This window comes from Gallus gallus, chromosome 4 (assembly GCF_016699485.2).
Source record: "Gallus gallus isolate bGalGal1 chromosome 4, bGalGal1.mat.broiler.GRCg7b, whole genome shotgun sequence".
NCBI lineage: Eukaryota > Metazoa > Chordata > Aves > Galliformes > Phasianidae > Gallus > Gallus gallus.
Genome location: NC_052535.1, coordinates 61,410,967 through 61,435,128, shown reverse-complemented (window position 1 = coordinate 61,435,128; position 24,162 = coordinate 61,410,967). Strand labels below are relative to the sequence as shown.

The window sequence follows — 24,162 nt, the reverse complement described above, 5'->3', positions numbered from 1 at the left end:
CTTTTCACCTGATCTGGGTATTGCCAGAAAAGAATAACAACAGCAACAATAATATTAGTAAAATTAAGTTTAAAAAACCTACGGAACATGGAAACGGGAATGTTAAAGTTTCAAAGAAAGAATCTCATCCTAAACTGACAGTACTTTTATTTTGCTTTGATTGAATTTTCGCTTGTAGAGAAAAATATGAACATATCTAAAACTACAAACTTAAGATGTTTCTTATTTCTTCCAAATCTTACACAGTGACAAGAAGATGAAAGAACATTGATGATATCAGAAGAGTTCAAATTACTCTGAAGTAGACTGTCATTTTCATTCTAGACTTAAATAAAGAGTAGCATATACCTCAGGAGTAATTGAAGTGAACTATTATTGCCTGGTACCAGATGATTACTCCACTTATATGACCACTTATACCATCAGTGTAGAGATGTACAATACTCTTTTTTTTTCCCAGCTTTTCTCAATTCACTCCTTGCCCATCTATGCGAGAAAAGCAGTAATTCCCTGCAGTTTGCTCCATTTTTCAATAGAGAATTCTAACATGGGAGTGTTTTACTTTTCCTATGTTTTCTGCACGGCTTATTTTGATAACTGGGAAGTGGATAAAAACTCTGACTTGTTTCTCTGTGAACAATCATTTGCACCCAAAGCAGAAAACAAGAAAATAAGTATGAGTCAGAGAATTTAAGGTTTGTTTTGCTTTCATTTTTACTGATGTGTTTTACAGATGCTTGCTATAATTTCAGTCTCACAAATTGCCTTCAATTATATAATCCCACTAATAGGTGCAGTCTATGCAATAGAATATATCCTCCACTTCTTCTGACACAGAATGAAATTATATTTCATTTTGTGGTTCATTTTAATGAATTCTTCATGAATTCTTGGTTATCTCATTTTCAGTACAGTTATCTTTAATTTCATTATGTTCTGTTAAATAAGTAGATAAAGTTCAAGAGAAATTGGTATACTGGTATATTTTCATCACATCTTTTTTTTTTCTTTCTCAATTTTTCTATTTCTGCTTCACAGCTATAGAGCAGTAGTTTAAAATATGGAATTTTCTATTTCATTTAATTTCTCCTTCATTCTGTCTTATCCTTGCATGTACTATAATCTCTTCTTTTCAAGAATGTTCCGCATTCACCATAGAATTTATTTTCTCCATTGTAGACTGACATATAGTACACAGCCAGACTACATATATAAAACATCCTCTTAATAAATCTTGTTTGACCATCCTAGAAGAAATAAAATATTGATTTTAATACTCTCAAGTTCGATAAAAAATAGAAATACAATCAACAAGTTTATTTTGCAAAATTGTAGAAATAACTTTATATTTTGGTTGTCCGCTTATGAGAACTGACAGGGTGTAGCATGTAATTTATATTAAAAACAAAAACAAAAAAAAAAGCAATATATTTGACCTTGCTTGTACAAGAAGGATACCATACTCCTTGTTACCAGTATAAAAACAGACTAAATAATTTTCCTAGTCTTAAATGGTTACTATGATTATCACAAGCCACAGCAGTAATAGGATATTTTTCTCAGTGTTAAGGGATTTCTATGAGTTATCACCAATGTAAAAGACAAAGATGTTTTCACAGTGGGGATAAGGTAATAAAGCATGAATGATATCAATGAAAATATATGCTGTAGGATAGATTGACCATCATTCTGACTAACGGCATAAGTAATAGACATGCCTAGTCAAATGAAAGTGAATATCTCATATAAATGTAGCAGAAATTATAACAGAAAAGAAGAAGGAAGAATATTACTGATTCTTCTTAATCACTGTTGTTTGTTTTGTGAAAGCCACAAGTATCTTGTCTTTGGGCATTTCATAAGGAATTAATTACCACTTTGAATGAGTGAACAGGCCTCATTGGACCATTAATTCTTTCTATCACTCATTATTCTTCATGAAATGCACTAAATTTTGATTGCTACTTCTTAACTGATGTAGTAACTGATATTATTTAAAAGTTCCTGGTTATACAACTCTAAACTCAGAAAGAATTTTCCAAATCTCTTCTTTCTGTTCTGTAATGTGCTCCAGAGTAGTCAGTTGCTTGGTGTAGCCTAGTATCATGTGTTAAGAATACAGCTGGTGTGAAAATTGCTGTATTTTAATTTTTAGGGCAATTACTTTACCTATTTATTAGGTGTGTTTAGCCTTTTTGTACTAGACTGAGTAGGCTAAGTTATCCACACAGCCTCTGTAAAAATAAAACCATTCAGCAGTCAGAGATTCTGAACAGATAAAACAGAAAGAATGTGAAAATTTACATTTGGTAATAGAAATCCTTGAGGTTACTTTTAAAATGCCAAAACAATTAAATATTCATGTATTTTTCTGAACAACAGTAGCAATTGAATAGAATGGGAATGATTATTCTCCTTTTGTAGCTTAAGTAGAAAAATAAGAATAAAATAATGGATAAGAATACAAACATAAAATTATGGAGATACCGTAGAGGAGAAATTCTGGTATATCTTGTAAAGTCTGCTGGAAAAGTTTGTCTGTTTTCACAAGTCATTTAAGATTTAGAAATAAACGTATTTCTACAAACAAAGATAAATGAAACTTTCAATCAATAGAAATAGATATTCCTCTGTAAAAATCAGTCAAAAGATGGCATTTACTAACAGAATGGTTTCTTCTCTGTTATGGTTTGCCCTGTAGAAGCAGCATATATCTTTTTCCAAAATATAGAGGGTGGTTTGGAGAAAGCATATTTAGTTTAGTAGGAATCTTCCATAAAGACTATACTACGATTTTTTTTCTGCAAAATTTCTTGTTGCTCCAACACTCACTTTCAAGTTTTAAGCACAGTATGAAAATGTATTTTATTTCTCTCTTCAGTAGCATTAAAATCAAGGCTTAAACATGCAAATTAGAGGATAGTTGCTCTGTAACACATAATACCACTTCGCATCAGCATTCACCTTCTTTTCTATGTTGCTGCTTTCAGGGAGTAACAAAACAAAAAACACTCAGAATAGCTTTGTCATCTTCTCAGAAATAGTGTAAGAATTGAATTATAAATGGTCTTAAAATTAATGCTGCCTGAAGGATCAAAAATTGAAAGAGCAATGAAGCTTGATTGCCCAGGATTTTTAGAAGTTTATATTATGGGCATAACATAAGAAAATTTCCTGAAGGAACAACCCTTTGCTGTCACGGTAATAGCAACTAACTCATTTCAGTAGAACTCTCTCACCTGTGTCACAATAGTTATTTGATTCCAGCTTGTACTTCCCAGCTGACAAAGAAGGGAAACTATTTCTCTAGATGAACTGAAATTGCTACCAGTGCTAAAGTTAAATCCTGGGCCTGATATCAACAGTTCCTTCCCTATACAGTTTGCTCCTCACAGCTTTTTGCTGCCTGGCTGCATCACACTGAAGTCAAGTATTGTTCTAAAGCATTACACAGTTTAGCATAAATATATATTCTAGTGAATGCTTTAAGTGAGAATATACGTAGAAATCACTTTTTGGTTTCTCAGTAAGCTACTGAAGAGTTCGACAGTGTGCAGTTTCATATCCATACCATCCTGGTATTCATAACAACATACATCTTCTTTTTCAGCACACCTTAGTCTCCAGAGATATCCAATTTTGTGACACTTCTGAAATGACTTTTAACACTAGAGAAGAAAACTGAAAAAAAAAATCACTGGTAATAGAGATAGTGATAAAAGAATTTATGTCTCCATGGGAAAATCTATATATTTTTTCCTCCTTAATGTGCTCCCTTTTCTCCATTATGTTTCCCTGTATTTTTATACCTTTTCCTGCTCAATCACCTTAAATTTACTTCACTCTCTTTGATTTCTATTTTCATCTGCTGAAGTCCTAGAGAACTGCTGCACAATTTAATGCAAGGTAGATTCATTTCACTAAAAAAGAATTATCATTCCTTATATTTAATAAAAGTGTACATAGCAGTAACAGCATTTTGTAAGAGTATGAAATGCTTAGCTATGTTATAAAGCTTAAGATAATAATATGTGTATGGACAACTTCATTAAACATTTTCCTGCAATCATAGAAAACTGTAGTGGTGAGTATATACATCCTACAGAAATGATTTTTTGTTTTCTAAAAGTATGTCTTGAATAAGATTCATATGTGATTAAAAAGCAGTAGTTCTAAAACCTGAGAATCCTATCTCTCTATATATGCTTATGGCTCATTCTCTGAGATATTAGTTATACATTCTTCCAAAACGCTTTTTAATTTTAACACTGGAATTAATGCATCTTGTAAACATAAGTAATATGCATATTTTATAGAAATACAACTCTGTTTTCACTTTCCTTTTTTGATAAAAATAACAACTGCCAGCACTATTTAAAAATCCCATTTTGTGCTCATGCATTGCTTGCATATTCATAATCTGATTACTGATTAATTCAAAATAATTATGAAATTTGCATGAATTGTCTCTGCTTATTTAACCTACTTCAGGCATTACAATTTTTTGCTACAGAGTTTATTCCAAACTAATACAAAAAGTCTGTAAGCTTTTGAGTGGATCTTTCTGAGGTAGTATTCAGGACAGAAGCTGCTACCACTAGCTGAATTTTACTGTAATTCTCAGGAAAATGTTTTTCAGGAAGTCCTGACTTAGACTATTCACATGATTATTTTCTGTGGGAAAGCAACTACAATAAAGAACAGACATAGTTTTGAAGAAAAAATTGAGAAAATATTTAAGCTATATATTTATATATATATATAATATATATAATATTTAATAAACCCATCCTATGCGGAGGTAACCTGCTGATCAATTAGAAATTGATTAAGAAATCTAATGAAAGACATGCTAAGTTACTACAGCAGTTCAGGTTAATAACACATTGGGTCTTCCTACTCTAAGTGTCCAAGTGTTTATCTGATGCTCAAAATAAAGCCCTACTTAATTCTCCCTTCAGAAAACTTATCTAGAGGCAGTATTGATTTTTTTTTTCCTAAGACCAAGAAAAGTTTTAGTTTGTATAACTGTAACTGTCTTCTCTTTTTTTCCCCTCCCACCTGGTTTGTTTGTTTTGCTTCTTCAATATCTATGGGAAATTTACTGGGAAAATTAAAATTCAGTAATGCCTTTGGGGTAAAAGAAATTTTTTTCAGAAGCTTTATCAAAGCCTTAGCTATTTCTAGTTTCTCAGCCATGGGAACTGGAGAAATTTATGCATATATTTCTCGTAAGTGTGCTTAACAATGATAATCGATCAAAACCTGAGCAAGAAATGCAGTGTCCTTTCAGTGACTAATACAGCCTCTCCAGCTTTTGTCTAAGCATAATTTTACAACACAGACTGGAGATGAAGCTTCTTATCTTCTTCCAATATTTACTCAGTCTCCAATCATTTCAAGTTAAATTTTAAGACTCCATTCTCCAACTGGTTGATACCTTCCGTTTTGCTGAAGACTGCCAGAATCTTCATTTTAATCTTCCTCCACTTTTTCTAAATAAAAATAAATAATGCAAAAAATTAAACTGCATCAGTCCAAGCCTAAGATTATGTTTTTGCAAATTTGTAAGGTCAACATTTTGTAAAAACAGCTCTTAGAAGCAGTGTAATTTGAGTTGCATGTTTTTTGGTGGTGTTATTATTTTTCTTCAGTTATTTGCACCTGCAACTTTCCAAGTACAATTACTCCTAGGTACAAACAATATAGCCTAAAAGCTAGCTTTAAAAATCAAAAGGCTTTCTGGGACCTGTTTGAAATGCTGGGAAATAATAGCTACTCCTTTCATTATGGTTGCCTTGCTACAAGTATTTAAATCATCACTTTGTAAAGCACTTCAAGGTACTTAGAATATGAGTGGTGCCTTACAAAATGAATTATAATGTATTCTCTTCTGATCTTTTTCTTTTCTGTTCTGTTTTAGATTATCCACTTGATAATGACCTGTCTGAGAAGATCATCATAATTTCAAAGCATTTCATCTTTTGCTCCACATTCTTCAAATCTGTGGAAGATCTGTGGAAGATCTCTGGAAGGTTCATTGTCATCATGTAGTAAGTCGTGAAAATATGTTAAATCTTTGTATAAATTTTCATACTTACCTGATATTTTATTTCCTTTCACATCAGTTGTTTTATGAATGCTTTCTAGGTGGAGAACAACCTAATTTCTTGTACTTCAAATGCTTACAGCTCTGTGATACTGATATAAGGCAAGATGAACTGATGCTTCTTCCAAAACAAATATTTGAGTCATGCTCTGTTGCTTTTCCTTGAAATGAAGACATGATTTTTTATCAAATACAATTTATCCTATATCATCTTTCTGTTCTATTGCAAGAAAAACTACTTTTTTTTTTCCTACTATGAATGATACATTTTCAAATGCATACTTTTCTCAAGTATATATATGATGATAGAAAGTAAAAAAAAAAAAAAAAAAAAAAAAAGGGCTGCAGAAGGAATAGATTTCTCTTTTCAAGTTCAAGTGTGTGAAAATGAGAACTACTTTTATGTAAGGTCAAATAGTTTATGTTATGCCATCCATACCTACAATTTAATCATGCCTCTCTAAGATAAGTGATATAGTCAAAAAGTTATTGAGCTATCTGAAGAAATAACATTTCATTGTGAAATTCAGTTCTTTTCTGAATACAAAGGTCAAGCTGAAGACCCATATCTATGTACATATGTGTGTAAATATATATGTCTTATGTGGCTGTTCCAAATCAGTAGAAGAGTCAGCTTTCCTGTAGAAGAGGTACAAATCTCACCACATCTGTGTGTCTGCAACTCCAAAGGGCACAGTTTGTTTACACTTTCATCTAGTGTAATTTGTACTCGCAGAAATTTCTATGACAATTTCAAATATTTATATTAATATTTATATGAGCATATATTATAATATATAAATAAAGAGATTTTTTACAAAAAAACAGATGCATAAAAGATTCTTTTTCTAAATATTTCACTTATTGAAAGTCTACAAAAAAAAAAAAAAGCATTGGTTGGAAAATTCACCAATTTTTACTCTTGAGTTCCTTTGCATATCTCTTGTATGGAAAAGTAGGAAAACTAGTCATCTTCAATTCTCTAAAATTAAATTAATTAAAGAATTAACATTTTCTCTGAATAATTTATTTGTATATAGAAATATATTGTTCAGAATGTAATTTCTCTGTACTCTAGATGCATTATTTCAGCTTTAACAAAAATAGATTTAATTATTTAGAAAATTTAAGTATTTTCTAACTATTTCGGTAAATATTAAAGCTTATATATAATTTTCTTCCTTGAACTCTAATGATAGTGTAAGTATTACTACATAATTATCTTTTTTGGCTATTCTATTGTAAATATTAAACCTTGGCAAGATAATGCAGAGAAAAATTCAGAAGTTCTTCAAGCTAATGAACTCAGTGAAGATTACATCTGTCCATTTTCCAACAGAGATCATAGGACATAACAATACTGACTTACACATTGAATATGTTGTAAAAGAAAAAAAAAAAAAAGCAACAACAACAAAAAAGCCAAAAATAATAATTGTGAAAAATTATAATGCAAAGACTATTTCCTTTCAAGCAAATTTAGCTGATAAAGCCATGCAACTATTTTAGCTTCATGAAACATCTTAATTTCTATTGTGAAGAACTGAGGAGTTTATGAGCTTCAGCTTAAAAATTGAAAAGATGCAACTGACATCAGAAATTGGAACGGCATGAAGAGAATATTTTACATTGCTGTTATTTTGCACAGGTTGAAAGTAATAAAGACATGGTTCCAACAAATCTGAGGTTTCTTAAGGTCACCCTAAAGTTATTAGTGTGCTTATTTGTATGTCAGTTCCTTTTTTCCTTTCAACCTGACATTTTCCATTGCATGTGATAAAGTTGATCATCAGCAGTCAAGACAAGCATTATCTGATGCAATAAAAGCAACAGGATTATCCTATACCATCTTGGGATGAACAGCACTTTTTAATAAGTAAATTATTTTCTATGGAAATGAGCACTGCAAACAGAACCACACAAACGTTCTGTTTCAGTGAATTCATTAGAAGGTGGGATGGTAGTGATTATACTTTTAGTTAGGAGTTTTCTGCTGTCTATTAATATTCAAGATAATGCTAAAGAAACATACTCCAAAGCCTCACTCCAAATCAAATTATTCTAAAGCAAAGTACCATTTTTTTTCTTTGCCTCAAAAGACCATAGCCTAAAAATAATGAGCCACTCTAGAGGAGCTTCTACTTTGAGCTTACAGGGTATTGGGAAGAAGTAAAATATTAGGAGTTCAGTAATCACACTTAGACCAATAATACAATTTCCGTAGGGATACAAAAGATCACTTTTGCCTTTAAGAATAAATAATAATCATAATTCAATAAAAATGCAGCAAAAAGATTAATTTGGGGATGGAGAGGAAGTAAAGCAAACAGCAGTAAAATCATGAAAATATTAGTTTGATTCAGATTTGCCAATTCAGGACTTGGAATATATTTCAATTTTTATTTTTTATTGTGGTTTTGTCTTCTGAGGCTGAATACAGAACCTTTTACATGAGATCTCAAGCCGCTACCACATGACCAGAAGGAGTGATATTTTCAGTTGGCACAACTTGGAGATTACTATTCTTTCCCTGTAGCCAGTAAAAGCGATTATAATCTACTGATTATAAATAACCTTGTTAAAATTATGCCCAAAGGAACAAAAGTAGTTACTTGATTTTCAAAAAGATGAAACCATTAGTAAAATATCCAAAGGAATAAAAGGGAATAGAGCAATAAATCAGAAGTAATGTATCTTCCCCTTCATCTCTGTACATGAATGCCTTCAACCTCGTCTTCTAATTGTTTCATATGATCCTTCAGAATGGAGGTTAATGCAGAAATATTTTAATGTCCACCTAAAATTTTATCATATTGAATTAATTTTAGATCTCTTTCTCAATAGTTTCAGTTATTATTTAGAAGCTGTGTACTACAAATTCAGTTAATCATTTTTATGCCTGGAACACATAGTAGATGTAAGATCCTTGTATGCTGCAAAAGTGAATAGAAGTCCCTTTGGGCATCAAAATCTAAGAGAAAGTTCAGTCTGCTCCTCAGGTTATCATTAGCCTGAAGAAAATCCCCAGAATCTGCTTAACTAGATACGAAGGTCTCTTTTTTAGGTTAAATTTTGCTTCTGCCACACAAATGGTTCACCCACCTAACAAAATTCAAGCAGGCATTGGAAGAAGAGAGCTGATCAGGAGAACCGATTCAGTTTCTGATCATCTTGTATTAAAGCTACAATGTAGTAAAGTTAATTCTTGTGTTTGAAAAGTAAAAATATTTTTGTAAAGACTCTACTCTGTGACAAAGCACTGTGTTCCAAGATAAACAATTTCTGTACCTGTGTGTTGTACTAGTCAATGGACCTGAACTACAAAAAACTGGATAGAATGGATTACAAGCAATGAAGTATGTACTTGTTAATCTGTACATTTATGATGATCCTCAAAAAACAGCTGAGGACAGAATGGAAGTGTGGTGTGGACGGTTGATTTGATCTGCCAGCTAGCTCTCATCTGAAAAACTAACTTCAGGCTTGCAGATCATTTGAAAAGTTCTCATTTTCAAAGCTTCCCAGCCTGAAGAGTTGAACTGTGTTTCGGAATTGTATTGTTGTGTCCTCTCTTCCCATTACATTTATCATTAGCGTTATCTCTCTCGACTCAACTGGCTAGGTAAAGTTGCAGGCATGAACATTTTTCCAGATGAAAAGGGTAACTTGTGGTGGTTTTACATCACCCTTTTCATTTACAGAAAATATACAAAGTCTTGTTTCTTCAGATATAGGATTATCAGAATGTGAAGAATAGCCCTTTTGATTGCAGTTCCATCTGCCCTCAGCTAGAATTTGTATTATGAAACTATTTTCCAGATCTGTGCTTTCATTGTTTTTGTAGGCTGCAAATCATGATTTCTTGCCACCTTGTCTCAGTTTCTCTACTTTTTTCTGCCTCTTTCTCACAGCCAAATCTGTGCTAAAAATAACTACTGTATGCATTGTCTAGCCTGCTTTGGTATATTTTGGGAGGAAATTACTTTTCAGATTAAGTCAGGGAACACTACAATTTCTAGAAAGAGTAACCATTCCCTACATATTCTACAAAGGAACCACGGCAATTAAGCTTTCTAGATTAAATTGCTTTTAATTTAAATCTGTGAGCTAAGGTGTTAGCATTTTTTGTTGTTGTTGCTTTTGTTTTTTTGTTTGTTTGTTTGTTTGTTTTGTTTTGTTTTGTTTTCAAAAGAGGCAGAATATTAATCTTCAGTCTGTAAATAGTCTTACTAAAAAAAAAGATTACAAGGAAGTCTTGTGTCATATTCCCAATACAAGCTTATTGTCTAAAGGAGCTTCCCATCTTTCATACCAAAGATGAAGTAATATTTTTTCTTAACTTTAGTAAACTAAGTCAAGAGGCTCATCTTTATTTGTTGTGGTTTAGCCCAGCAGACAGATAAATGCCCCACAGTCATTCACGTGCTTCCCTACTGGGATGGAAAAGAGAATTGTAAAAAAAAGTAGAGATAAAGACAGTTTGATAGGGCAAAAAAGAAGGGAAAATAAGAATAGTTATAAAAGAATATACAGCACAAGTGATGTACAGTGCAACTGTTCGGCATCCACCAACTGATGCCCAGCCAATCCCTGAGCAGCAGCAGCACCACCCCCCAACCCCACCAGCCAACTTCTCCAGCATGATGCTGTAATTTATGGAATTGCGCTGTAATTCATGAAAAGCGTCATGCTTCTTCAGCATGGCACTGTAATTCATGGAATATCACACTGGTCAGCTTGAGCCAACTCGTCATGTCAGTTTTCACTGAATAGTAATTCATTACAAATAAAACAATAACCTGGAATTAGGTGATAATAAGTTCCATTAATTATGCATTTGATTAACTGTTGGATTTTGTCAATTGTGAATTATATAACATTTTTAATTTTTTTTAAATGCCTAATATACTTACTTGCCACCAAACACTCCATTTTTAAAAAAAAATTATTTGATTTGAAAATGCTATAAACCTCTGTAAAACCTTGGCCAGGTTAAAAATAATTTCTTCCTTACTGTGCCTTAGCATTCAGAAAACTCAAAGAAAGCTATTCTTGCCTTTACTAAGGAAATAACTATTTAAAATAAATTCAACACCAAAAAGTATTACAAGAAGCATAGTTCAATGTAACTCCTACCATTTCCATCTAATTTATAATTGAGTATCTTTTAAAAGTTTGTTCCGTCATGAATTATTTTTACTACAAAATTTCACTGTGGCTGTTGATAGTTTATGACCTTCTAAACACCATGAAAGCATCATAAACAGTGTGTCGTATACATGCACTGAAAATGACTGAGAAGGCTAACATACTTCATCATTCAGTCCCTGAGGCAGCTGGAAATTGTACAGACTGAAGAAAAAGGCTGGGAGTATAGAAACAAATGAATCTCCATCTATCTACAAGAATGTCATTTTTCACAGTCTTCACTACAAATCACTTCTGTGTAGAATCCTGACGAAAGGGTTCAGCAGTGCCAAATATTTCTGCTTTGAGGGTTTTTTGTTTTTGTTTTTGCTTCTGTTTTTTTTTTTTTTTATGTTGGTTTTGAGACTAAGGAAAACAAATCAACAATCTTAATGAAATACCTGATAACTTTTCTTTGGACCAGATCCAATAAAGAGCACCTGTCATTTTACAAAACCATATCAAATTTTATGTGATTCAGGCAATGAATTTGCTCTTATTTGTCGTCTTAAGCATCATACCAGAATCTTCAAGGCCACACACAGTTAGATAAAACACCAAATACTTTGAACGAATCAAGCCATAGAATGTATCTCTAGAAGAAGGAGAAAATTCTGACATGCTTTGCTTCTTGATTGGGTCGAAATACTGACCAGTCATTCAATCTGGGTAAGTATGCAGATACTCTAATGGGCAGGATACTGTTCCATGTTTCAGACAAAGCAAGAGATAATTCGTTTTTTTTACAATTCTTTGTGCTCTATCTGAACAACATGCTGTGGTTTAATGAGCACTTAATTTTTTGCTATACACTTGAACAGACAATCTGATTTATAATAGATACTTTGCTTGACTTTTTTTTTGTTTGTTTGAGCTCCACTCCTTGCCAATTTATGGGACAAATCCTAGATAAATTGAGATCAGGCAGAAGAATCAGGTCCAGAAAATTTTTGAGAACTGTAATACAGTAGTCTGTTGTGGCCTTTCATGAAATTAGAAGTCAAGTTTGTCAGTCTTCATTGGGTTTACCCTGATAAAATTTCTTTTTTTCTAATTTTATTATTCCTTGTGAACAACTGTAATTATTTACAATATGTAATTCTTCTCAAATAAATAATTTTTTAAAACTGTTAAAGGATTTAGAATTTCATTAGCTTTAAGGGTTCTAGTACTCCTCTATTTTGTTCTGGCATTATGTTTTATTCTTGGAAAAGGTTTCTGATCATCATTTTTCTTTTCAGATAGTGATTGAAAATTATTCTAGAAGAATTATTCTATTTTATTTTTTCAGAGCTCTTAATGTATATTGTTAGCAGGGAGCAGGAATGGACTAATATTCTCATGAAGTACTACATGCAATTTCTGTAAAGCAAAATACAAATGCCTAAATATGCAGAGGAGCAACTTTGGATATCAACACAGGAGGGGGGAGAATAGGCTGAAAAGCAGCTCTGCATAGAAGGTCCTGACGGTTCTGATAGATACAAGCTAACAATAAGCCAGCAATATATTCTTACAGCACAGGAGACCAGAGACATCCAGGACTGCATCCAGAAGAGTGTCCCCAGCAGGTGATGAGTGGCATTCCTTCCTCTCTACTCAGCACTGGTAAGGCACAACTGGACTCCCCAGAACAGGGAGAACATGAGCATACTGGAGTGAGTCTAGTGAATGGCCATCTCTGGTGCGAGGAGAGGCTGAGAGCTGGGACTATTCAGCCTGGAGAATAGAAGTCTCATGGTGGATCTTATCTATATGTGTAAATATTTGATGGACAGTAGTAATGAAAGGCAGAGTCAGCCCACTGAAAGAGAAAGAGGCAATAGGCACAAAAGAGAATACAGGAATACAGGAATTTCAATCTAAACACAAGAAAGTAAAGACAATTTTCCTGTGAGGATAGTTGGACACTTGAACTGGTTGCCCAGAGAAGTTTTGGAGTCTCAACCCCTGGAGTTACTGGAAACATACGCAACCTCCTACAGCCAACCCTAGTTTGTGCAGGTTGTTCAATTGAATTGTCTTCAGAAGTACTTTCCAACCTCGTCTGTGATTTTATGGTCATATAAGCAGAGTGACTTTTAGAAGTATAGCACATATTGGTCTCTGTTATCTTAAGTAGTTAAAGGATTCCAACTCCTACAATTCTGTGATTCTGTGAATGTTACACTACTGTGTTTTATATTCAATAGTTAGAATTGGGTGAAATATTTCTTCTAAATTTTCTATTTCACTATGACTAAAAATTCATCAGAAATGAATTTTTGAAAGAATCATTTGTTGGGAACTTTGTGGGATCCTCCCTTCATCTGGGAAGGCCAGAGGGAAAAAAAAATACACGATTACACTGCTAACAACTTAACAGGGAAAAAAAAAAACAAAAAAAAAACACGTCACACATAAAGAGAGAAAACATAGTTAGTGGTCTGTGTAAGACATGAACATAGGAACTGCCTGGTTTGTTGTGATTTTTGCATGAGAAAATGTTATCACTTTGTTTTGACCTTTGTTTTAACATGCCAGCTACTTGTCCATAAAACTAAAACAAATATGTTCTTCTCTCCATTGTTTTATCTCATTTTTTTATAAAATTCCAGAAGGTGTTTGAATTATAGTTCAGAATTCTAATACAGAGTTACTATAGCATTTGTAGTATTCTTGCCAGCTTAATCATTTTTGACATGCCAGTAATTCACATTTAAGACAGTAAAAATGTGTTTAACAAAAATTAAAGTTTTCATAAGATCTTATTTTTAAACTTGCATGTAAAGAAACTTTGAGGCAACACCATGAATACGAGCAACTAAAGGCATGGTTCCTAGTATACAAAAAGCAGTTGGAGGGCATATATGCTTATTTACATAATTGGATATGAGTTAGACTGAGATAACCATTGTGTAATTATACATGCAAAAGAAACAGTTGGTACAAAAAAACCAACAACAACAACAACAAAAAACCTAGGTTATATATCCAGTACAGAGGTTGTTATAATAATAAGTTAATGAAAAAATGAATATAATAATGTCAGGTTCTTTTGTGTGACATTTTATCACTATATATCAAAGTGCTTTACAAGAAAGGTGAGTTATTTTTCCTTTTCATTCGGTAATCTATTTCTGTTGTTAAGAAAAAAATGTGAAGAAATGTCTGAACTTGAACTGGATGAAGGTAAATCTGTACAGCTGAACAGTGTCAAGACTGTTTTCAAATGTCAGCTAGTACAGGTGTGTGGGGTCTCCACCATCTTAAGACTCCCATGATAAGGTGGGATGTTAAGTGGATGCCCCAAGTGCGCTCCCCTATGCAGTACACCACCATATAGCAGAAGTTGCCCACTTGCATTTATGTATTAACAAAAGAAACTTTATTTTTCATATTGAGTTGAAAATACCAGAAAGAACCGAAAAAGGTGATGTGTTTGCCAAACAACTCACAAAATGCAGACTTTTTTTCTGACACTATGAAACTACCTTATTTAGCATTAAGATCTCTCCATCATATCAGTGCTGATGAAACAGTTAATTACAGTATATTTTATTGTTACTTAAGTAAGTTATTTAGAGAATAGGCTCATTCTCCAATGGCAATTGACTTCATGTATGATTCTCCAAGTTTTATCTATATTTGCAGGCCCAGATTTAAAGTAGACAGGTTTGAAAACATTATACTATGTTATATATGAAACATATAGGTACACATTATTACATACACATTACATATGCCTTATGCATACAGAAAATACGTAATAATTTATTGCCACAGGACCATTTTGTGTCCAGAAGCATAAATTGGTTCAAAATCCCTTTGTTGGCTTTTAAATGCAGTGATCTGAAAGCAACAATTGAGTCAGGGAGGCTCTGATTGCCATGCAGGAGAGTAAATAAGAGGATTGCCTACTTTAGAACTGACCTACCTCTTATGGTCTGCTCCTGTTTCTAACTACAGTCTGAAGCAGAAATACTGATCTGATCCAGCACAGATGTTCTTATGCTGAAAAAGAATGAGATCACCTGACCTCATTTTTTTCCCCCAGCTTCTTGCAGTCAGACTTCTGAGGCAGTTTTACCACAGGGCTTGCAGCCAATGTTCTGGATGTTGCAGGCTATAACATCTTCTCTGTTTATGCAACCCTACCTTGTTTAGCCTACACTTCACAAAGCGAAGTCTAAATTTTAACAAAGTTAAGAAGACAATATACACTGTCTAATTAGGAGATAGGGTTTTTTGAATTATTCATTCCTGCCAACTCTTTTTTATTCCTTCAACTACAAAATTCCTCTCTTCTAGAGAACTGGAATTCCCCTTAGATAGAAAGGTACTTTCAAGAATACCAAAAGAAAAACAAGTAAATAAATAAAAATTAAAAATTACTTGCTTTTGTGGTGTACAGTAACAAATGCCAGAAGTAAATCTAAGCTAGTGTGTGAGTGATTAATGAAATATGTCCTTAGAATTTATTAAAGTAATCAAACAGAAACTGAGACTGAATCTCTGGTGTTACAAAAGATTGTAACAAACAATCCTTGAGCTCAGGAGAAACAAGTCATGCTAGTGGTGGTGTATGCATGTCCATAATGGTCTGAGGATACAGGCAAGTCAAGGTTTGGAGGGAGAGGTTGTATCTTGTATAAGGTGAACTGTTGGAGAAAAATAAAACTAGCTTTCTTTCCCACATAAATTCCATTAGCTATTATTTGGAACATATTACTGAAGATTAATTGCTATGGAAAAACATGAGTTGGGGAATTAGGTACTCCCCCAATTTTTTTCTCCAGGCCTTATCTCAGCCTCTCCCACCCCCCCCCCCCCAAAAAAAAAAAAAAAAAAAAAAAAGCTCTACATAGTATGTGAGTATAATTTGTATTCTTAGAAAAACAATGAAACCTGTGATTTTTACCTTAGATTTTTATGCATAGTGATATTACTGGCCACTGTTTTTTTCTGGAAAATCATTATGCTGCTTATATATGTTGCCTTTTTGAACTATGGTAGCCATTATGTAGGACAAGACTTCAAAGACGGTTTAAGAGAAACAAATTTCACCATTCTATACCAACTGCCAAATGACCTTTTTACCCTAAGCCAAATGCCTGCCAAATTGTGCATCTACTTCTTTTTAACTCTTATGCTCTTACATAGGCAACATTTCTATGTACTTCTATCACAAGCGCTAATGTAAGAAAGGAACTGCAAACAGTTCTGTTGTCCTTAAAACTTTTTAAAAGCCCTAGAAAATGAAAGTCTGTAAACAAACATATGCAAGCTTGATTTACCTACACCACAGTATGCCTGCAAAACCCTGACTGGTGCACAGGGTTAAAGAGAGAGCTATCTAAGTATTGGAATAAGACATAATAAAATTAATGTGTCACCAGGACAAAACTGATGTCTGGTTGTAGCATTATAATGCCTCACCTCACTGTATGGAGCATATTGCTGGTAAGTAAGTTCTGCCTGAAGACAAATTGGTTTCCTATCCAAAAAAATGAGTTGCAAAGAAACTGCAAACAGGGAAAAGAGAGAGAAAGAAATTAATGTTGCTCTAACTTTTAGTAGATTGAAAATATATTTTTCATACTTAGTTGTTATTATTCCCATTACAAGCAATTATAATACATTCTAGTGCAATTTCATGGCACATTCCCAAGCTCCAGCATTTTCATTACCATGGTAAATTGCCAAATACCTGGAAACCGTAATCTGAAAACTGATGAAAAAAAGATGATGAGATATTTGCATTTCAGCTGTTTAGAAACATGCAAAGTAACAGTGTTTTATCATTTGAAGTATAGGAAGTATGTTTGGAAAATACATTTTGTTTACATTTTCAAAGTACAGGTTGAGTAAATAGCATCACTATTATATTAATGAAAGAAAATGATTCTGTAAGAGATGTTCTCACTACTCTTTACTCTAAACTTTTCCTATTCTGTTTGCGAAAGAAGCATGCTTCTTCAAATGATAAATTAATGGCAATAGTTTTGACACTTTGCACTAAATTAAAAAGGTCAAAACAAAAATGTATACATCTTCATGCTAGATAGTACACACCTATTATTTCATCTACCCTTAAACACAGGTACAACTCCCTCTTCCAAATTCCAAACAGGAATTTCAGGAAGTTCTGTCTAAACATAAGAAAAACCCTTTTTACCCTAATGAATTTTGCAGTTTGTATTCAACATTTGCTTGTGTCCAATGAGAGATATGGAATATTTTCCCCTTTTCTCTCTCACTGTTTAGGAAGCTAACAAGAAGGACTTTGAACCCTTTAATTTTGTAGAAAACATGTAAATTTTCACTTCTTATCATGGTTCTCTAGCTGTGAGACTAATAAAGAGATGAGGTACTGGGGATAAACATTGTCAAAAAGCCAAGATTGTTATAAAAGGGACACCAAATTCCTGAGTGCAGCCATAATGAAGTCATTATTAGCAGTGGCTTAGGATCATATATATTTTTAATCAGTAAAATGTATATATATATATACATTTTATATATATATATAATTTATATATATGTATATTTATATATATATATTTATATATAATATATACTTTTTTTTCTGTGGCCTTGTACTGAGTACTTGAACAACGAATCATCATCTGAGAGATCTTTTCTGCAGAGCAATAACAATTTTGTTTAAATATATTTACTTTTCTGTTTTTTTCTTGTTAAAAACTTTTTTAAGAACTCTCCTTCAGTGCATGTAAAGTTAAGGTCTTTAATATACATTCTAGCTATTCCATATCATCATGTTGTTATATTTGTCATACAGAACAGATTTTGTATCTTGTCTATTTGTATATTATTGTTTTGGCAACTATTTCCTTCCATGTAAATAACAGCTGTTTTTATCTTTGAATCATCTATCTTAATTTTAGTTTGATTTGGCTTCCCTCCAGTTGTCACAGAGAGTACAAATCCCACCAAACTAATGCTAAAGTATTTAGGATTGTCCCACAAATATTCTATAATCTTAAATGGATTTGTTTCATTTATCTTCTCAGCATTCACTTGTTTCTCATCTTTGGATCAAGCTTGGAGAGTGAGGAAGAATATTTTGACTGCATTTGTAATGCTATGGTCCTTGAACTTCAGCAATCTTATCTTTCCTAGTTGCTGCTTTTTAGTTCCTTTTGCAATTTCTTGTTCGAATTTTGAAGATCTGCCTCCTAGTAGAAGGCTGATCACTAAAGCAGGAGAATTGTGAACAACATTCAATCTCTGTAATGAACAAAATATGAGATTTCTTTCTATTATTTAGATGTCTTTTCTTCTTGATTCTATTAAAAGCTGTAAAAAAATACTGTCTTTATACATCATTTCTGACTTGGCAAATGACTAATAGATAGAACAAATTCTCAGCTACACAACACTATTTTTCAACACAGTCACCACCCACGGATATATACTTTTGCCAGCCATGAGTAAGGGGCTGCATACTGTGCTCATAAGAACCTGTACCAATGGGAGTGACCTGCTGTCACCACTGCTAAAACACACCACCCACTGCCTCACTGTGCTATTATTCACCATTTTGTTTCCAGAAATGTCTGGCAAGCATCCATGAATATTAATTGGTGTCATTTTTTCCGCATAGAGAAATTCAACTTCACCCCTTTGCTTCATGTGCACTTCCAGGTTAGACCCATTTTATCAGACTGCCCCTCTGCTGCCATCTGTTGCACAGCAACAAAATCTATATGACATAATGGGGGGAAGGGTTGACCTCTATTGTCATATCACCAACATCCACCTCTGACATCATGGACCAACATAATAAAATAGGAACCATTACTTTTGGAGCAGCCCTCATATTTTATTCTATATCTTGTGATGCATGTCTGCATTATTCTGCATGCCTGAGTATAATTGTTCTCATTTCTAAGTAAAAAAGAGCAACTTACACCTGTCTAATGTCACAGTGAAATCAACTGTGCCATTCAAATGCTTATTTACAAAAAGAGCGTGATTAGCAATGGGGTAAATAAGGCATATGATTTCTTCATCTGACGATGACAATTTTTTTTTTATCACCTGAAGATGTAGTTACTGATAACTGTCTGATAACTCTTCAGTTAAATATGAAATCCTATATAAAATATTTATCAACTTGGTAACATACAACTTCTAATGCAGTAACTATTCCCATGAATTGTATTTTCTTTGAAATACTTTTTCTACTACATAGGAGGTTTCCCCTTTCTCCCAAATGGACTGTGATGACAATTTCAAATTCTCCTATACCTGACAGATATGACCTCCCCAGTTTTCTACTAGTTTGTTCTAATTTACTGATGTTTTTGGACTTGATGGTTTTGTGTGTGTATTTTCTTTTCTTTCTTTCTTTTTAATCTTGTTTTGATTTTTGCTAACTGTAATTCTGTATATGCCACTATATTGTTTTTATTCTTTAAACTCAGAAGTTTGAGTTCTTAATTAAATTTTAATTAAGATTAACTTAGTTAAATTTGATCATCAAAATATATCTTACAATATGAAGTAGATCAGACCATCCACACATGAAGCAGCTACTCCGTGAATTATTCATTATGAAAATACATGTGACAATTGTCTTCTGTTATGGAATATACATAATTCATAAGACATCTATTCCGTGTTATCACATTTAAGATGTACAAAGTGCAAGGGTAAAAAGTGTGATATGGATACGTAAGAATGTTTCATTTCATATCACTTTTTATCATCCTGTTAAATATGAGTTAAGGAAACATCCATGTCACAGTTTATTCTGTAGAAGCATTCTTTTCATTATTTTGTTATGAAAATTTACTCACTGGTAATTCTCTTTTTAACTGTGATCTCAACAGAGATATTTACAGATGGATTATGGGTCAGTTTAGCAGAAAACTAAAGGCAAAATATCCATCAATAATGACAGGCATTTTACTCTTATATATGTAATTTCTAAGTAGCCTTTGTTTTATAATTGTGTGTGTATGTATAGACATGCTTATATTCGTACACCGACATCACAGTGAAAATAAGGAGCAATTTTCACTGGAAAGTCTTTCTTTCCTTTGTTTTAGCTAGTTTTTAAGAGGTACACTGAATGTAAGTCTTCAGAACCAAGTGAAAGAACCTGGCATTCAGAACAACCCAAGTGGTGGTATTTTATTAAATTTTACAGTAAACAAAAATCAGTTCACCATGATCTCTGATCTCATGACCTCTATTTAATGAGAGCTAGTATTGACATGCAAGGAAAGCTCATTTTTCAAATACTGCCTCTGTCTTGAATAGGATAGCAAATTGAAATCTCATATTACCAGACCATACCTCTATCCAAATGGAAAATTTTGCTTCTGTGATTTCAGTATATTTCATTTGACTTTGACTCTGAGAATTAAATGAATTTCTAGAACAAATGTTCAAGTTATTTAAAAAGTTACTGAAGAAAATTTTGTTCTGAAATGTGGTAGAAAGCCAGTTTTAACATTTGGGAAAAAAAGAAAAAGAATTAGGAAAAATTAAATCATATCCAGAAAGAGAGTCTGTTTCAATTGACAAGAAATGTTCACCAAAATAAGGCTACACATTTTTTCAGGCATATTTATTGATAATTTATGACAGAGATACTGCTAGAACATTTTCTTAGAATCCAAGATTCCGATAATATGAAACACTCCACTAAATATGTAATTATAAGTATATTACTTGATATAAATCAAATGTCTATCACTACAGGTTTTGAAGAAAGCTTAACCCTGAGAGTATGAGAATGGAGTTTACTTCTGGAATATAGTTATCTTCCAGAATTAGAACAAAACTATGAATTATTTTGAGAAGTTTGAAAAATATTGATAAACATTAGCTTGCACATGTGCCACTAAGAAACTGACGAACAGCCCTGTGATGAACATTTTTGACACCATCTGAGAAGTCCACAGCTGACATTATTTGCCACTTTCTTGTGGCAAGCCAATGGGCAGTCTGCATAGGCTGTCTTCTCCTCAGAAAGACTGTAAACTTAGCATTTCCTATGAAGTCAGACACCTAATGAGGGGAGCTTCAGTGAGAAAATAAGTGAAGTTTCTCCCTTTGGAACTGTGAGCCACTGTTTCTGTATCTATTCAGCCTGGGAGACGAGATGATAACTGCATCTACACTGTTTCTTCCATATTAAAATATAGACCACTCACTAAGAGCATTAAATCTTTGCTTACCAATTCCAGACAATGGGTACTGCTTAATGTAGCAAATGCTAATATCACAGAACCAGTGATTCCTGACAGATATATTATGACCAACAAGCAAGTTTATTATTAAGGTACATGACTGTTATATCTGTTAATATGTGAGTAAAACTTAATGCAGAAAAAATGCAGAAAATGCTTAAAATGTGGAAAAGAATACAGCAAAAAATAAGCATTTTTATGCCCAGAAATATTTTTGGAGCTTGGACTTCCATGTGTTTCACTGTCCAAGTCCTAAGGCTGGATTAAATGAATCTGATATTATTTTCTTCAGAGAAGCTTTTTTTCCAGATGCATTTTCTTTTGAAGAGTATTTTCCTCTAACAATGATGGTCTTTTTTGCAAAGGCTAATAGTTCTTTTTCTTCCTTTAAATAATAATAATAAAAATTGCTTAGATCATCTGCTTTTCCACTTTTCACGTCAAAGTCAAAGTTTTAAACATTCCTTGGAAGATGGGATGGAAAAAATTGAGATGATAAAAAGTTCTTGTTTTTCAGGAAATGGAGTGTTCCATACATACACGTTATATAATATATTCAGTAGCAAATTCTTTCCTGACAACTCTCCTACTTCTCTGAAGGTATCTTTCACTGCATAGAGGATGGAAACTAAGGGTGATGGAAAGGGATCCTCATTTAGGAATAGAAATAATTGATAGGATAGCCAAGAGGATAACACCAACAAATATATACCATTAAAATTGCTGTCTTTTTATTCCACTGTTTCATTCCATTGTTTCTTTCTTATGTGTTAGAGCTTATTCTCAAAGCAGGTCCACGTCTGGTTCTATAAAGCATTTTTTTAATATGAATTTCAGCGGGAGTGAAAAGTAAAATCATCTTAGGTCCTAAGGTCCATGCAACCAGAAAATAAGGTTTGACTTGAATAAGATTCTAGGCTAAGTGGCATGGGAATGAAGAAAATGAACTAAAAGTGCAGTCAAAATATTTAAAAGGGTTTTGAAATAGTTAAAGGAGGAAAAAATTAATTCTGTTGAATACTTCCAGGAGCAAAAGGATTCCTCAGTAAAAGCAAGACACTTGATAAGAATCTTTCTTATCAATCATACATCCAGTTTATTATACAGTTTATTATTCTTATCAATTATACATCCAGTATATGTTGCTTCAGTGGATGTTCTATTACCCTGCACTAGATTATTCATACAGTAGCAGCAATTAGAATTACTGAAGTTTAGTTGGAAAAAATCTGCTATTTGTGAAGTAGTGAGGAAATTTGTTTCCCAGTTATATTCATTGCAGTTCCGCCATCCTGCTAAGGTCAACACCTCAAGAAAACAATAAGTCTTTAATTTAGAATCCCAAACCTACTTTTCTCTAGGGTAATTTCATGTTTTATAACTGCAGTCAATCTACAATACATTCATCAAAATTTAACTATTGTAGTAGTATAATATAAACTGTCAACTTTTAAGATTCTGCTGAATTACTTAAGCTTAATGAATAAATAGCAACTGTTTCTGAGTAATCAATAAATCAATGTATAAGAGTATGTTTCCTTTTAAAAGCTCTTTTTTTTTTTTTAATAAAAGCCTAACACCAGTGAGTTTCTTGTACAGATGAGAATGTGTTCAAAGCAGAATGTTGAATTCAGTTGCACTGAGAGTTAGAAGTTGATGAGAGAAAACTGCTTAACAAGAAAAAGAAGAAAAAAATAGCAGATGAAAATTTAATTACCATGTTTCTAAGAGCCTCAAAAAGAACTGTAAAAACTAGAAAATACTAATAAAGCAATTGACAGCTGGTGGCTTTTTTTTTAACTGCTTACTGCACCACCATATTGCCAGCACCAAATTATGACCAATGCCATATTATTATAAATCTGCTCAGCAATTGGGTGTGCTAGGAACATTTAACACCAGACAGACTGTTAATTTAAAAATCCCCCAGAGTGTTGAGTGGCTTTATTATCAGAATGATGTTTGTTTTATTATCATAGCATAACAACTAGCTTTCCAGAGTTGCCTTCATGCTACAGTGATGGTTCTTTCATTTCTGCTTTAAAAACAGAAACAAACAAAAAAAAACCACACACATTTCTTTGATCATTGCGAACTGTTGGGTATTTTAAGATTTATTACATGTTCCAAATATAACAGCTTCTGTACCTTTTATTACTTCATGCCACTGTTACTATACACATACTGCATTCAGTGGCAGGCCTTACTCAGCTGACCTGAGAATGACTGTTGATATGCATAGAGACATCTGCATTTTAATAATATTAATTTAAGATGTAGAAATCATTTTTGGAATCAAATGCAATAGCACAAATATTTATGAAAATTCAAATATATTGAACATGACATTTCATTCCATTTGGCCCAGACTGGGAAGGCAGAAAAGATGAGAGGTGCAAAAGCAATTTTTTTTGTTTTTAATCTGGATTTATTATCACTTGCTCTTTTCCTGTCTCCAAGCTTTGAGCAACTCTAACTCAGTGGCCAAGTTTCCATGCTGTCTCCCATCTATTGTTTTCTCTTATACCAGCTGTGAGAAGACAAACGAGAACAAAGCTGCCTACATAAACACTTTACATTTAATATGTTTCTCAGGGCATAAAAATATGTCAAAGCAAATTTAAACTCTATCCTGAACAAAGCAGCCCCTATCTTTCCAGG

At 32.9% G+C, this 24,162-nt stretch overlaps 1 long non-coding RNA gene across 1 annotated transcript; it reads left to right on the top strand.

Moving 5' to 3' along the window:
- The first annotated feature begins 5,394 nt into the window (after positions 1 to 5,394).
- Positions 5,395 to 18,592, top strand: LOC121110728. Its single transcript, XR_005859798.1, has 3 exons — positions 5,395 to 6,053; positions 12,816 to 12,904; positions 18,310 to 18,592. It is a non-coding gene; the product is annotated as an uncharacterized LOC121110728 (long non-coding RNA).
- Positions 18,593 to 24,162: the final 5,570 nt, after the last annotated feature.